Below are 15,829 nucleotides of genomic sequence, written 5' to 3'. Positions count from 1 at the left end.
GCAGCACTCAGAAGAGCCCCAATGACGCTGAGGCACCTCGGAGCGCTCAGGCTGAACCCCGGAGTTCAGACTGAAACTGGATTCTCTGCCCCACTGACATTGGGGCCACCAGCCCCCCTGGCTCCAGGGGGATCCATCTCTCCATCTCTCCATCTCGGGGAGCCAGAGGAAGGGCACTGGGCCGGGGCAGCCGCAGGTCCGGGCACCTGGCAGCCCCAGAGCACACATGCTGCTCCCTGCCTTGCGTGTTATTTATTGGTCCAAGCACACCCTCGCCTGCAGTTGGGGGTGGGTGGGGGGCTTCCATCAGCACAGCTGGGGAGGGGGTCTGTCCTGGAGGTCTGCCAGTCTGTCTGAGGAACCAGACGAGCCCCCCCCCTGTTTTGAGTCACTTCCTGTTCTGGGGGTGGGCAGGCTTGGCTTTCGAGGCCCCCAGCCCAGCCAGGCCAGGTGAGGTAGAAGGAAGGCCGGGAACAAGAGAGTTAATTGGCCAAGCATGCGACACCCCCCCACCCCCAGCATTTCAGGGCTGCCTCTTCACCTGGCTGTTCTGTGTTTGTGTCTCTCCCCCCCCCCACTGCCTGCCTTTGCTGAGGTTGGGGGCCTCTCTGGTCGTTGATGAGCCACCTTGGTCTGAGTCAAAAGGAGCTGGGGAAGAAGAAGGAGATCACTACCTTACCCAGGATATTATGGGATGGAAGGAGGAGCAGGGAGCGTGTGGCCCAATGAATGGGAGCTCCCTCTCACTGAGAGGCCTTGGCCAAATCAGGGTCAAATAGGCCCCGTGAAGACATACATGGCTGGACGGCACAGGAAGTGGCGCGGGGGGGGGGGCAATCGTGCTTCGAACCATCCCATCCCCCGATCTGATGGGAGCTGCTCCCTCCCCCAGCCGAATCTACACAAGGAAGCCTGCCTGCAAGTGCTCAGCAGGGCAAGGTGAGCCTGTCCCAGGTAGGAGGGGGTGGGGGCTCAGTGCCCAGAAATGCCCACAACACACTGCAACTGTTTTCAACAAACACCCCCCCCTCCCACGCTGCCATCCCAGCTGAGCTGCAACACCAAGCAAAGCAAGGAAAGACCCGGGAAAGGAAGGGGGGAAGGGAGGAGGGGGCCAAGGGCCATCCTGTCCTGTGCCTGCCCCCCCTCCATGAGCAACCCTCCTCCACCCCCAGCAGGATGAGCCTGGGGAGAGGGGGCGGAAGAGGAGCCCCCCCCCACATGCTCTGCCGCCAGCCCCTTGGGCCAGGAAAGAGGCCTGGCTTGGTCCTGTGGGGGCGAGGCAGGCAGAGGGCCTCCCCCCATGCACACACCTACCTGCCCAGAGACTGGGGGGTGGGGGTCCGCACAGGGAGCAGAGCAGGAAGAGCGCCCAGACGCCCAGGGAGCCCAGCACCAGGCCAGCCACCCAGGCAACGCGGAGCCAGGCCGGGTCGCTCAGTGCCCACGGGCTCAGGGAGGCCATGCTGAAGGCAGCCGCACCGTGCCACGCCACGCCACGCCACCAGCAAGAGAGGGAGGGGAGGAAGGAGGGTGGCGGGCCAGCCCCGTTAACCCTCGCCGGCCTGTCCGCGGGCCCAGATGGCTTCCAGATGTGCACAACCCCTCCTCCTCCTCCTCCCCACAGCCAAGCCGCTCCCAGTGAGTCACCGGGCAGCCCAGGCCTTAACTCTCAGTGGGTATGGCGTGGCTGTGGGGCTGTGCCTGCCCGGGTGTGTGTGGGAAACAGCAGGAGGGCTGGGATGAGGGCAGCTCTCTCACCCTCACCTGCAATCCCCCCTTCTGCCCTCAATGCCAGCTTGTAGCAGATCGCATCCACTTAAGAACGGTGGTGCGCTGCCTGTGCAAAAGGGGGGGGTGTTGGCCCCATTGGCCTCCCCTCTCAGCCACAGGCTCTCTTTCAATAGACACACAGGTCTCACGGCCCCCAGCTGCTGCATGAAGCTCCTGCCTGCTCCAGAGCCAGCCCCCCACCCCACCCCACCCCACATCAGGGAGTCCTATAGAGAAGGGAGTTGGGGGTGTCACAGTCCCTGGCGCTGCAGCCCTACACGCACACACACACACACACACACACAGCCCCAGGAGAAAGCCCCATGAAACTTAATTTGGTTTACTCCTAAGCAGGCACGTCTAGGACTGCGCGGTCGCTCTGATCGCTGGCAACACGTCAGCACCTGGCGGGGGCAGGATGAACCACACCAGCAGCAGGCCTGGCAGTTCTTTCAGGGCGCATTTGCCCCCTTCTCGTTTTTCTAACTGCCTCTAGATCCAGAGTTAAAAACGCCTCTAAGAGCGCACATTTCTGAGGACAGGCCTGGCAGGGGGTGGCCCCAATGCAGAGCTCTGCCTTCACAAAAAGAGGGGGACAAACGCCACCCCTGACAAGGACCCCATGAGCCACAGCTGGACAATGCCTTGGTCAAGACCAGCCGAAGCGTTGCAAAATAGCGAGCCCCCAGAACTCTTCATCTGCGCGGGGTGGGTGGGATGGCAAGGCTGGCTTGACACTGCAGTCGCCACAAAGTCTGCATTTAGAGCCAGCCTTAATTAAGAGGGCGCCTAGGAGGAGCTGGCAGACAGGGGAGGCAAGCCTCTGGCCACGTGCCTAGGAGCAGGTCCTCCCTGAACTTCATGGGCCCGGCTTCGGGGTCGTCCTGCACCAGCTCCTGTGGCCAATGGCCTGGGCAGAGGTCCTCGGCTCCCAGGGGCCACGCAGGCTGCCCAGAGGATGGCCAGGGTAAAGAAACAGCCGGTGGTGCCCCCTCCCTTTTGAGAATATGAAGCGGAAGAGGTGCGGGACCCCACAGGCCCCCTGGTTTGGTAGAGAAGAGAAATAAAGCAGCCTTCAGATTAGCAACAGTGGAGATGCATTTAAGCTGTGCTGGCAGGTAGGAAAAATCAACAGGTTTCAAATGGGGTAGCATTTCCTAGCGGTTGAAGGGGGTGTTACCCATCTTCACAGGGTAGAAAATCAACCCCCCCCTCCCGCTTTAGGACCCCACTTCTTAAATGGCCGAACGCGGCATCACTCTCCACGACACAGGAAAAAACAAAGGAGGCTGTGTTGGCCCCGAAGGGAAATGTCAAAATCCACAATTGGGCAAGACCTCTGCGAGGACAATTTCAAGGCCGTGTCTAAACGCAGCCTCTGTGGCTCCAACATCTTTTCTCTCCCTGCCCCCAGCGTTGCTCAACACCCAGCTGGAGGGAGGCTCCTGGAGGACGCGGGCGCTTTGCTCACCCTTCGGTGGCATTTTGGAGGGGCCCAATGAAGCCACGCCCCACCAGGGGCTTTGCGGTGGTCTCTAGGGTGGAGCGTGCCTCCTCCTCCTCCGTCACGGGATGTTCCCTCCGCCAGGCACCGTGAAGCGTTCAGGGACTGCGTCTTACTGGCAGCAGAATTAAGGGATGGCCTCACTTCAGAGGGGCAGGCAGTTGCCATCCGCTCTTTCCCGGGTAAAACCAAATCTCCCCGCATGGAGAAAGCCAGCATGCCAGGGGGAAGGCTGGCTCAGCCCTTCTCCCTCCCAGGCCAGTTTTCTGCATGAAGGCTCTCCACCCTGTCCCCTTTCCAGGCCACTTTGAAGACGTTTGGACATTGCATCCCCCACCTGAAAGAGGCACGGTCCAGGAACAAGCATAAAACATCATTCCGTGGCACGTAGAAACCGGCCCCGGGCCCTTGCTCTCCAACTGGCGTGAGCAACTTGGGGCCTTCCAGATGTTGGGGCCACCCACCCTTCTCAGGCCCAGCCAGCAGGGCCCATGGCGAGGGAAGCAGCACCCTGGGAGCGGGGCCAGGCGCAGCACCGGATTTCTACTAAAGCGGAGCTGAGCACACCACTTGGCCATCGGGTGCAGCTGCAGCAAGAATCGGGGCCGAGGGGGGAGTTGAGAGAGAAGAAAAGTGGTGGGGAGGGCACATCTTGCCGTGGTGGCCAACTCCCTCCGGGCGGGTGGGAGCCCAGGGTAGAGCAGGCAGCTCACTGAGGGAGGGGCATGGAGGGGCGGCGCTAGCCTGAACCCCCCTCCCTTCCCACGGCCCCCCTGCCCCAACTGTCTTCCAGCACCATCAGCTGAGGAAAAGGCCTGCCTCCTTCCCTTCCTCCGGGCTCCCCCGGCACCAGTTTTCCCAGGGATGGGATTTTCCATTGCTGGGAAAATTCTGGAGCAGATTATAAAGAAGTCAATCTGTAAACACATTGAAATCAATGCGGTGATTGCTAGAAGCCAACATGGATTTGTCAGGAACAAGTCCTGCCAGACAAATTTGATCTCATTTTTTGATAAGGTAACTTCCCTTGTGGACCATGGGAACGCTGTGGACGTCATATATCTTGACTTCAGCAAAGCTTTTGACAAAGTACCACATGACATTCTGATTAACAAACTAGCTAAAAGTGGGCTAGATGGAACAACTATTAGGTGGATTCACAGTTGGCTACAGAATCGGACTCAAAGAGTACTTATCAATGGAACCTTCTCAAACTGGGGAGAGGCAACGAGTGGGGTGCCGCAAGGCTCAGTCCTGGGCCCAGTGCTCTTCAGCATTTTTATTAACGATTTGGATGAGGAGGTGCAGGGAACGCTGATCAAATTTGCAGATGACACAAAATTGGGTGGGATAGCTAATACCCTGGAAGACAGAAACAAACTTCAAAGTGATCTTGATAGGCTGGAGTGCTGGGCTGAAAACAACAGGATGAAATTTCATAGGGATAAATGCCAAGTTCTACATTTAGGAAATAGAAACCAAAGGCACAGTTACAAGATGGGGGATACTTGGCTCAGCAATACTACAAACGAGAAGGATCTTGGAATTGTTGTAGATCGCAAGCTGAGTATGAGCCAACAGTGTGATGTGGCTGCAAGAAAGGCTAATGCTATTTTGGGCTGCATTAATAGAAGTATAGCTTCCAAATCACGTGAGGTACTGGTTCCTCTCTATTAGGCCCTGGTTAGGCCTCATCTAGAGTATTGCGTCCAGTTCTGGGCTCCACAATTCAAGAAGGACGCAGACAAGCTGGAGCGTGTTCAGAGGAGGGCAACCAGGATGATCAGGGGTCTGGAAACAAAGCCCTATGAAGAGAGACTGCAAGAACTGGGCAGGTTTAGCCTGGAGAAGAGAAGATTGAGGGGAGACATGATAGCACTCTTCAAATACTTAAAAGGTTGTCACACAGAGGAGGGCCAGGATCTCTTCTCAATCCTCCCAGAGTGCAGGATACGGAATAACGGGCTGAAGTTAAAGGAAGCCAGATTCCAGCTGGACATCAGGAAAAACTTCCTGACTGTTAGAGCAGTACGACAATGGAACCAGTTACCTAGTGAGGTGGTGGGCTCTCCCACACTAGAGGCCTTCAAGAGGCAGCTGGACAACCATCTGTCAGGGATGCCTTAGGGTGGATTCCTGCATTGAGCAGGGGGTTGGACTCGATGGCCTTGTAGAATCATAGAATCATAGAATAGCAGAGTTGGAAGGGGCCTACAAGGCCATCGAGTCCAACCCCCTTCCAACTCTGGAAGGGGGTTGGACCCTTCCAACTCTGCTAGTCTATGATTCTATGATTCTAAGGGCCTCTGAGGACACGCCCGTGCTCCACCGACCCCCAAGCCGCCTCCGCCCCGAAGCCCTTTCAGCTCCGGCTTTTGCCACGGTGGTGGCGCCACCTGGAGGCCAAGGCCAGGCATCGCAGACACCCGGCGGCTCTTCGGTGCTTCCGTAGGGCGGGCAGGCGGTGGGCGCCCCTTGTTTCTTGTGTGTTTGGTTGCTGTAAACCGCCTTGGGAGGGCTGCTGCCCTGAAAGGCGGGCAAGAAATGTTTGAAATAAATAGAAATAAATACATCAGAGTATTAGGCTGGGGAGAGCCGGGTTCAAGTCGCCACTGGGGCACTTTGGGCCAGTCTCTGGCTCTTGGCCTAACCTACCTGGCACAGCTGTCGTGAGGATAAAATGGAGCGGAGGAGGAGGGTTATGCCACATCGGAGGGAAAGGCGGGACATACACGTAGCAAATAAATCTAAATGGCTAAGGCCCCTCTGCTCCAGACCCCCCCCCTACGCACACACACAGACCCCTGCAGCGGAGGGGCACAACTGCAGGAACAGAAGCTGGATTGGCACTGGTGGTGGTGGTGTCTGCTGTTGCGGTCCTCAGGCTGCCCCAGAGCAAAGGGGGCCTGCAAACGGGTGGGGTGGGGGGCTGCACAAGCCAAGCTGGAGCCACATGGGCCGGAGAGCCAGGCCCCAAAGGCCCTGCAGGCATCCTCAGCAGCAGCAGCAGCAGGGACAACCCAGCTTGGCTCCTCTCGCAAGCCCCTGGTGAGCCAGCTCAGAGTGGCAAGGAGCAGGCCAGGCCAGGTCACTATGCTCCGCATTTAGATGGCGATGAGGAGGAGTAAGGGTTCATCATCAACCTAAGAAGAGCCCTGAGGCACAGGGCCGGCGCTGCCATAGAGGCAGCTAAGGTGGCAGCCTAGAGCGCCAACCGAAGGAGGGCACCGAACGGCGCGCCCAGAAGCTGCTCTCCTCTTCGGAAGCTGTTCCGAAGCCACCGCCCTGCCCCCCAACCCCAGCGTCCTGGCTTCGAAGCCAGGACGCTGGGGTTGGGGGGCGAGGCGGCGGCTTCGGAAGGGCGCGCCCGGCTGGAAGCCGCTCTCAGCCTAGGGCGCTGAATAGTCTGGCACCGGCCCTGCTGAGGCAGGATCAGACCAAAGCTCCGTCCAGCCCATGTTCCCCAGTAACTGGTGTAGACAGACCTACACAGGCAACCTCAACTTCTACAGCCTACCTTATATCAGAGGAGGGATGAACGAGCAGCGTCCACAGGTGCGGGGGTGGTAGTTGAGCGGGAGGGGGCGCCTTCTCCCGAGTGCGAGATGCCGCCCAGCTTTAGCTGGCAGCGGCTCTGCAGAGCTCCTTCCAAGCAGAGAAGGGTCTTGCCTGCCTAGCCAGCCCCACTTGGGCCAGCAGCAGCAGCAGCAGCAGCAGCAGCAGCAGCAGCAGCACTTCCCCAGCCCAGGTGATGCTTGGCCGTGGCAGAAAAGAAGGCTTGGGGCTCAACGAGGCCCCCTCCTCCGCCGTTCCTTCCTTCCCAAGCAAGTTCTGGGCCTGGCCGGCCGCCCCCATGTGTCCAGCCAGGCCTCGTGGGCCCCGCTCGCTCCACATGCAGCAACCACCTCTGGCCCCTGCTGGTCAGGTGTTTGCTGTGACAATAGGAACAATCTGTGGGATTCCGCCTGAGTGGGCTGCGCTTCCTGGGAGGAGCCAGGAAGTAGTTAAGGCCGCCACTGACTGCTTCTGGCCTGAGGAGAGAGAGGCCACAGCCCGAGAGAGTTCTGTGGGAAAGTGTATACTTAAATTTGTTTGTTTGGAAACAGAGCCTGTTTGAACCTGTGGGGTGCAGCCCACCAGCTTTGAAACTTGGTAGCATCAGTCACTCAATCCTAGACAGAAGAAGAATAACAAACTGTGAATAGAGAGAGAAAGACAGAGAGGGTGAAAACCGAAGGCCTGAAGCCACCAAGAACATTAAATCTGCAAGCTCAGAACTTAGCCAGGCATGGAAAACCTGGAAAGGGGAATTTAATCTCTATGTGTATATTGCAATGACAGATAAAGAGGAGTCTGTGAAAATGAAACTGTTTCGATATTTAATTGGAGAAAGGCGGTGGGGTGGGAGTGAGTCACTGTGTGCAAGCCTCCCCCAAGCACAGCGCACTTTTGCCACAAATAATGGGTTGTTTTGATGTCCACTGTAACCCCAGAAAGAATCAAACAGTGGAAAGATAAAGCTTTTTTCATTCGGAACTAAGCAATAAGGGAAGGTACTGAAGAATATTGCATCAGTTTAATGAGGTTAGTGGCCAGTTGCAATTATGGAGATATCAAAGAGTCCTTAATAAGGGGCCTGATAGCGTGTGGAGCACAAGACACTGAGCATGGGAGAGATGGCTAAGAGAGGCAGCCTTGGCCTTAGAGAAAAACTTGGAGATGTGCAGATTTGTCCAGAAAAAAGATTGGAGACCTAGAAGGGCATACAGTGGACGCAGTCATAGAATCATAGAGTCATAGAATAGCAGAGTTGGAAGGGGCCTACAAGGCCATCGAGTCCAACCCCCTGCTCAAGGCAGGAATCCACCCTAAAGCATCCCTGACAGATGGTTGTCCTGCTGCCTTTTGAATGCCTCTAGTGTAGGTCCATATAGTGTGCAGTCCATATAGCATAGAAGAAAAGGGGGGGGGAAAGAAACTGGATTTAAGGACAGCAGTGGACACCAAAGAGCAATGCAAGTACTGGGGGGTGGGGGAGGCACGCGCAAGAAATGCCACAATTTTGACAAACTTAACCACACTGCAGCAAAGTGTCTGTCAAAACAGAAGAAGCCCAAAGCTCGAGTGCACACTGTAAATGCGGGAAGTGGCAGTGAGAGTGAACATCCACTCCGCGGGCAACAGATCACTGCAGAAAAAGCCAACAGGACAACAGAAGCCATTGCATGTGACCATGTGCCTGGGAGAGACATTTCAATGAAGACTGTAGTGACAGTTGTAACATCATCGCCACCCACCCACCCAGCTAGTGAATAACCCCAATATCCCACTGGAAGAGACTAACCAGCTTTTAAGAACATATAATCGCACTACTTCAAAACTGGTGGGGAAATGCAAACTCAACATTTCTAACCAAAGACATGCAAGAAATACAGGCTACAGTTTGTGGCTGTAGATGACCAGAGCGCAGAACACCCATTAAGTGCTCCTGGCTATGAAATGGATAAAGGTACAATTCCATAGTGGAAAATTCAGATGACGTTGGAATCAAGAAAGGGAATCCGGGGATGTGTTTGAGGGAGATGGACAGCTAGATGGTGCTTATAAACCACAGATTGTTTCAAGCGTGAAGCCAGTTAAGTTACTTAAGAGGAAAATACCAGCAGGTTTAGTGCAGCCTTCTTTGTAGCCTTTGCAAAGAAGAGTTGCAAAGTCTACAATGACGGGGAATTATTCAACCACTAGAGAAAAGTAGACTGGACAAGCAGTCTGGTGGAGATCCCATCAGGGAAACTCAGAATATGCTTAGATCTAAAGCCCTTAAATTCCAGCACTGAGAAGAAGCCATTTTCCATTGTCCACTTTTGACGATGACTTTGCCAGATCTGTCTGTGATGTCAAAAAAGGGTTTCTGGCATATTGAGCTTTGGGATAATTAAGAAGAGATCCTGGCCCTCCTCTGTGTGATAACCTTTCAAGTATTTGAAGAGTGCTATCATGTCTCCCCTCAATCTTCTCTTCTCAAGGATAAACATGCCCAGTTCTTTCAGTCTCTCCTCAGAGGGCTTTGTTTCCAGACCCCTAATCATCCTCATTGCCCTCCTCTGAACACGCTCCAGCTTGTCTGCATCCTTCTTGAAGTGTGGTGCCCAGAACTGGATGCAATACTCTAGATGAGGCCTAACCAGGGCCGAATAGAGGGAAACCAGTACCTCATGCGATTTGGAAGCTATACTTCTATGAATGCAGCCCAAAATAGCATTTGCTTTTTTTGCAGCCATATCGCACTGTTGTCTCTTATTCAGCTTGTGATCTACAACAATTCCAAGACCCTTCTCGTTTGTTGTATTGCTGAGCCAAGTATCTCCCATCTTGTAACTGTGTATTTGGTTTCTCTTTCCTAGGTGTAGGACTTGGCATTTATCCCTATTAAATTTCATTCTGTTATTTTCAGCCCAGCGCTCCAGCCTATCAAAATCACTTTGAAGTTTGTTTCTGTCTTCCAGGGTATTAGCTATCCCACCCAATTTTGTGTCATCTGCAAATGTGATAAGCATTCCCTGCACCTCCTCGTCCAAATCATTAATCATCCACAGATCTTCCAGGCATAGAGCCAGGGGACAGTGAGAGAGTGCAGCCCCTTACAAAACAGGACAGAGTGTGGCACAAGGCAACCGTAATCCAACATGATAATCCACAATCATATAAGGTGCAGATGGACAGCGGATGAATACTGACATAGAAGACATTTCATGAAAACAGAAGAATCAACAGAAGAATTCAAAAGCAGTACAGCTGTGGGATGAGCCAAACGGAGGATCCTTGCCACATGCTGACCAGGGCAGAAACACACCAGAGGAGAGTTCAGGGCAGGTGGCTGCAGAAAGAGAGGCTGCAGCAAGGACACACCCAGAGTCCACAGGGGACACAGGGGAATAAAAGAAGGCAGCTGAAGGATGTCATCCCTGAACACAGACACACTAGGAAGTGGCCAGGTTTTTACGAAACCTGCACACCTGAAAGACTACGCATAAAGTGTTTGCGTTTTTTTATCAATTATTATTATTATTATTATTATTATTATTATTATTATTATTTATTTATATAGCACCATCGATGTACATGGTGCTGCACAGACCACACAGTAAGGGCTGTAACAATACGAAAGAACTGCTGGGTTGTGCTTTCTGGGAGGAACTAAGATGCAGTTAAGGGCGACACCCACTGCTTCTGGCCGGAGGAGACAGTGGCTACAGCCTGAGAGAGCTATTATTATTATTATTATTATTTATTTATATAGCACCATCAATGTACATGGTGCTGTACAGATAACACAGTAAATAGCAAGACCCTGCCGCATAGGCTTACAATCTAATAAGTTGTAGTAAACAATAAAGAGGGAAGGAGAATGCAAACAGGCACAGGGAAGTGTAAACAGGCACCGGGTAGGGTGAAGCTAACAGTATAGAGTCAGAACAAACTCAATATTTGAAGGCTATAGGGAAAAGAAAAGTTTTTAGCTGAGTTTTAAAAGCTGTGATTGAGTTTGTAGTTCTCAAGTGTTCTGGAAGAGTGTTCCAGGCGTAAGGGGCAGCAGAAGAAAAAGGACAAAGCCGAGTAAGGGAAGTGGAGGTCCTTGGGCAGGCGAGAAGCGTGGCATCAGAGGCTCTGTAGAAAAGACTATGTAAGGCAGAGTTTGTGGGGATGCGTTCTGCCAACTCTGAAACACTCGCGGATCAGGTGAGGCCCCTTCTGCTCTCCCCACTCACTGGGCCTCTAGGTCTCATAAAAACCTCAGGGTGGGCGGAATCCTTATGTCACAGCATTGCTGGGGGGGAAGGGAGGGAGGAGATTGGGGGGGGCTGACACAAGATACTGCTTAGGAGCCCCCCCTGGCTGGAACAGACTAAGGAACCTCCTTCACTACAGGGTTTTAAGCAGGGGCTGCGTGGCCCACAATTGGGGGTGATGCGGGGAACTGTGGTCCTCTAGATGTTGCTGGGCTACAACTGCCATCACCCTGTCCATTGAGGCTGATGAGAGTAGGAGATCAACCTCATCTGGAGGGCCAAAGGTCCACCACCCCAGCTGTAGATTGGACCTCCTTGCCTCTGAGAATGTGCGCCATCTCAAGAGGTGCTCAAAGATACCTGGCTGCAGGAGAAGGGAGACCTGTGTGCGCACACGCACACACACACACACACACACACACACACAGAGACAAGTGCACACACACGCCATCCTCTGACAGCCTGGCCTAAGGGTGGGCAAGAGTGGCAGCCCTGCTTCTCAGGGCAGAGACCAGGATACGGCAGCAGCCCCAGGCTGACGGGGGGCGGGGGGGGGGGGAGGAACACCCCATGAAGTGCAAAAGGCCGGATGAAGGAACGGGCGGGGGTGTCTTCGCATGGCGTGTGGAGAGCATTGCTGGCATTTGGCACTTGGGAAAAGGGAAAGAACATTCCCAAGCCGTCAAACTAATAAAACCACAGAGACAAAATAAGCCTAAAATGTTTCAGAATGGTGGGGGACACGGAGGGGTGGGGCTGAGTCATCCCTCGTTGGTGGGAAGTGATGATGGCCCTTGTGCCTTTGCAGAACTTGCGGTGCTGGCAAAGCTCAGGCAGCTCCAGCGGGGAGGGGGGCCCTTCGGCACAAAAGAACCTCCCGGGCTGCCTTTAACGGCTGTGGGTGTTTCCCTGAAGGGGCAAACCAGCCCCAGAGGTGAGCTCCAAGAGGAGCGCTCTGTGGCTCCGTGGGATGGAGCACGTACCTTCCGTGCAGAAGGTCCCGGTTCCATCCCCGGCTTCTCCAGGAAGGGTGAGGAATGAAGCCTGCCTGACAGCCTGGAGCGCTGTTGCTGCCAGTCTGTGTGGACCGTACTGGGCTAGGTGGACCCCGGGTCTGACTCAGGAGAAGGCCGCTTCCCATGTCCCTAGCTGTAAGGGGCGAGCTGTGAGGGGTCCAGCCGCCTTGTCCACCTGCAGTTGGGCCCACTGCTGGACGAGAGACTGGAGTGGCGCATTGCTGGGCACAGCAGCTCTTCCGGAAGCCCAGATGCAAAACAGGCCACAATCTCTTGGCTGCTGCACATTGGCAGGAGCAAATTATACAATATTTGCAACATGTTAAGCGTTTGCTTCCTGGTACCAGTCAAGTGTCTAGTTCCAAGTCTGCACCATCTCCTTGGCCTGATCCGGGCTGGGACCCCCATGGGGAGCAGGGCTTCCCATCTGAACCGCAGGGGCACCATGTTCTCCAGGACGGGCAGGGCCCTTTCAGCGGTGGCTCCAGAGTGGACGAACCCGAACCGTCGCCTGCTGGCCCTACGTCTGGTTCCCTGGCGCCTCTGGCCTGAGCTCTTACCCAAGCAAGCCCAGCAGTGAATCTGGCTCCGGCGCGGCTGCACAATATCTGGGAATCTCCCTCCAGCCTCCTGGAGGCAGGGCGCGGGGGGGGGGCATTCCTGCAGGGCTGAAGCGTCCAGGGCCCGCGCGTAGGAGCCCCAGAGGGCAGCTGCCCGACCCCGGCCAGGGCCTCGTCCCTGGGGGCCCCACGCAGAGGCGGAGGCAGCAGCCCTGGTGGCCCCGCTGCAGCACGTCCAGGGTTAAGGCGGCCGCCTCCGGCTCCCCGTGACTCGCGGCCCCCGTGGAAAAACTGCCTCAGACGCAACGCTGGTCATTTCCGACATGAAAAGGCCGCTTCTGCTCCGAAACCGCAGCCCGGCCCCGCCCAACGGCAGCCAGCAGCGCGAGGGATCTCTTTTGCAAGGGGGGGGGCAGGGAACAGGGCTGGGCAAAGGCACCAAGCCGCCTCGACGGCCCCCACTCCCGGTCCCTCTGCTCCGGGCAGGGCAGCGCCTCCCCTCCCCCCCCCTCCCCAAGCTGGGTTCCCAGCCCTGCAGTTGTTTTTCTGTCTCTCGGAGCAGCCTGTGCCCCGCCTCCCCCCCCCCCTTCATGTTCCCCAAGCAGTGAGCAATCGGGGAAGAATGAGCCCCAGGGAGCCGCCGGCACTTCCTGAACCAACCGCACAAAGGCAGGGAAAGGCGGGCCTCTCGCGCAACTGCCAGCCGCGACACACAACACACACACGCACCCAGCTCCGGCCCTGCCCAAAAGCAGGGAGGGCAACCAGCCCCTCCCCTCCGCCACCCCTGGATCCAGCCAGCAATGGCGCAACCAGAGCGCCCCCTCCTGGCGCAAGAGGAAGGCAGTATGCCCGTGTAGGGGGGGAAACGCACCAATAAGAGTGGATGCTAAAAAGAGAGATCAAGGCCACAGCTAGACCTGTAAGGTTTATCCTGGGATCATCCAGGGTCCGCCCCTGCCTGAGCACTGGATCCCCTGTGCCTCACCTAGATGAACAGGTTTGACCCCTGGACGACCCAGGGATAAACCTTAGGTCTAGCTATGGCCCAACTCTGGTGCTTGATAAACGTGTTAAAAACTATTTTGTTCTTTAAATCCAAAAATTATTTATATTTATATTATTTATTTATTTAAGCATTTTTATGCAGCCATTCAGCCAAAAAAGGCTCTCACGGCAGCTTACAAAAGTATTTCTTGACCAAAAAAAAAATGCTCTGCTCAACGTTTCGGATGTATCGTCCTTCGTCAGGAGCTATCATAAAATATAGTTTTTTTAAAAAAAAATAACAAAACAGGAACAACACCCATGCATTACTGAAACATTTCATGTTGAAACCTCAACTATTCCGATCTACAGGTTTTGTAGTTGCCAGAAGTCGTGGAGACTAAAAGTTTTTCTAGGGACACTTTTGTCCTTATCCCTCCTCAGGATTACATAATGTAATTTGCTGACCTTAGTACACAAATTCGACACTTCAAACTTCTAGGCTTTTCTGACTTATTATTATTATTATTATTATTATTATTATTATTATTATTATTATTTATATAGCACCATCAATGTACATGGTGCTGTACAGAGTAAAACAGTAAATAGCAAGGCCCTGCCGCATAGGCTTACAATCTAATAAAATCATAGTAAAACAATAAGGAGGGGAAGAGAGTGCCAACAGGCACAGGGTACGGTAAGCAGGTACAGGGTAGGGTAAAACTAACAGTATAAAGTCCGCACAACATCAAGTTTTAAAAGCTTTAGGAAAAAGAAAAGTTTTTAGTTGAGCTTTAAAAGCTGCGATTGAACTTGTAGTTCTCAAATGTTCTGGAAGAGCGTTCCAGGCGTAAGGGGCAGAAGAAGAAAATGGACGAAGCCGAGCAAGGGAAGTAGAGGCCCTTGGGCAGGCGAGAAACATGGCATCAGAGGAGCGAAGAGCACGAGCGGGGCAATCGTGTGAGAGGAGAGAGGAGAGATAGGAAGGAGCTAGACCGTGAAAAGCTTTGAAGGTTAACAGGAGAAGTTTATATTGGATTCTGAAGTGAATTGGAAGCCAATGAAGAGATTTCAGAAGCGGAGTAACATGGTCGGAGCGGCGAGCCAAGAAGATGATCTTTGCGGCAGAGTGGTGAACAGAAACCAACGGACTGATGTGAGAAGAAGGAAGGCCAGAGAGAAGAAGGTTGCAGTAGTCCAACCGTGACTTATCTTATCCCCTCCCCATTAATGGCTTATTTTTGATTATATGCAATCACAATCTTCTCCTATTGATACCTTGCCATAGATGTTTTCCTTCCCCCTGGCAATGCCTTGCATGGAATATAAACTATTACAGTCATTGCATCACTATACACCCCAGTAACACCTCAGGCAGCCAGGCACGAGCCCCAGGCGCTGGCCTCCGCCCCCAAGCCCACTTCCAAGCGTCCCTCCCCACCAGCTCACAAGCCAGAGAAGGGGGTCTTCACACGGTCTTGAAGGACACAAGACGAGCCCTGAGGCTGGATCAGAACAAGGCTCCGTCTCGTTCACAGTGGCCAACCGGCTGACGACCAGAGACCCACAAGCAAGACGCAAGGCAGCAGCACCCTCTCACCCATGTTCCCCAGCAACTGGGGTATACAGGCTTACTGCCTCTGATGCTGCAGGTAGCACATAGCCATTGGGGCTAGTAGCCCTTGACAGGCTTATCCAACCCCCTTCTAAATTCATCCAACTTGGTGGCCATCGCTGTTAGACAAGTTCTTCGCCCAGGGACGGGATCCAATCAGAGTTAAATCGCTACATCTTGTGGCAGGGAATTCCAGAGTTAACTCTGCACTGTGCAAAGAAGTTCTTCCTTTTATCTCTCCTGAATCTCCCACCCACCAGTTTCATGGGATAGGACCCCATTGGGTTCTGGTATTATGGGAGAGGGAGAAAAATGCCTCCCTGCCCACTTTCTCCACACCGTGTATAATTTTGTACACCTCTATCAGGTCTCCCCTCAGCCTCCTTTTTTCCAAGCTAAAGGGGGCCGTGGTTCTGTGGCAGAGTGAACTTGCACACGGAGGGTGCCCACTTCCATTCCAGCCAAGGGACCCTGGGTGATGCAAGAGGCCCGGCCCTCCCCAGGTTCCTGGAGCATCAGAACCAGCCAGAGTGGACCACAATGCGCCAGTACCCAACTCCTATCAGCCCAAGCCAAACAAA

The sequence above is a fragment of the Elgaria multicarinata genome, chromosome 7, assembly GCF_023053635.1.
Source record: "Elgaria multicarinata webbii isolate HBS135686 ecotype San Diego chromosome 7, rElgMul1.1.pri, whole genome shotgun sequence".
Lineage (NCBI taxonomy): Eukaryota > Metazoa > Chordata > Lepidosauria > Squamata > Anguidae > Elgaria > Elgaria multicarinata.
Note: the sequence above shows the minus strand (reverse complement) of the source record.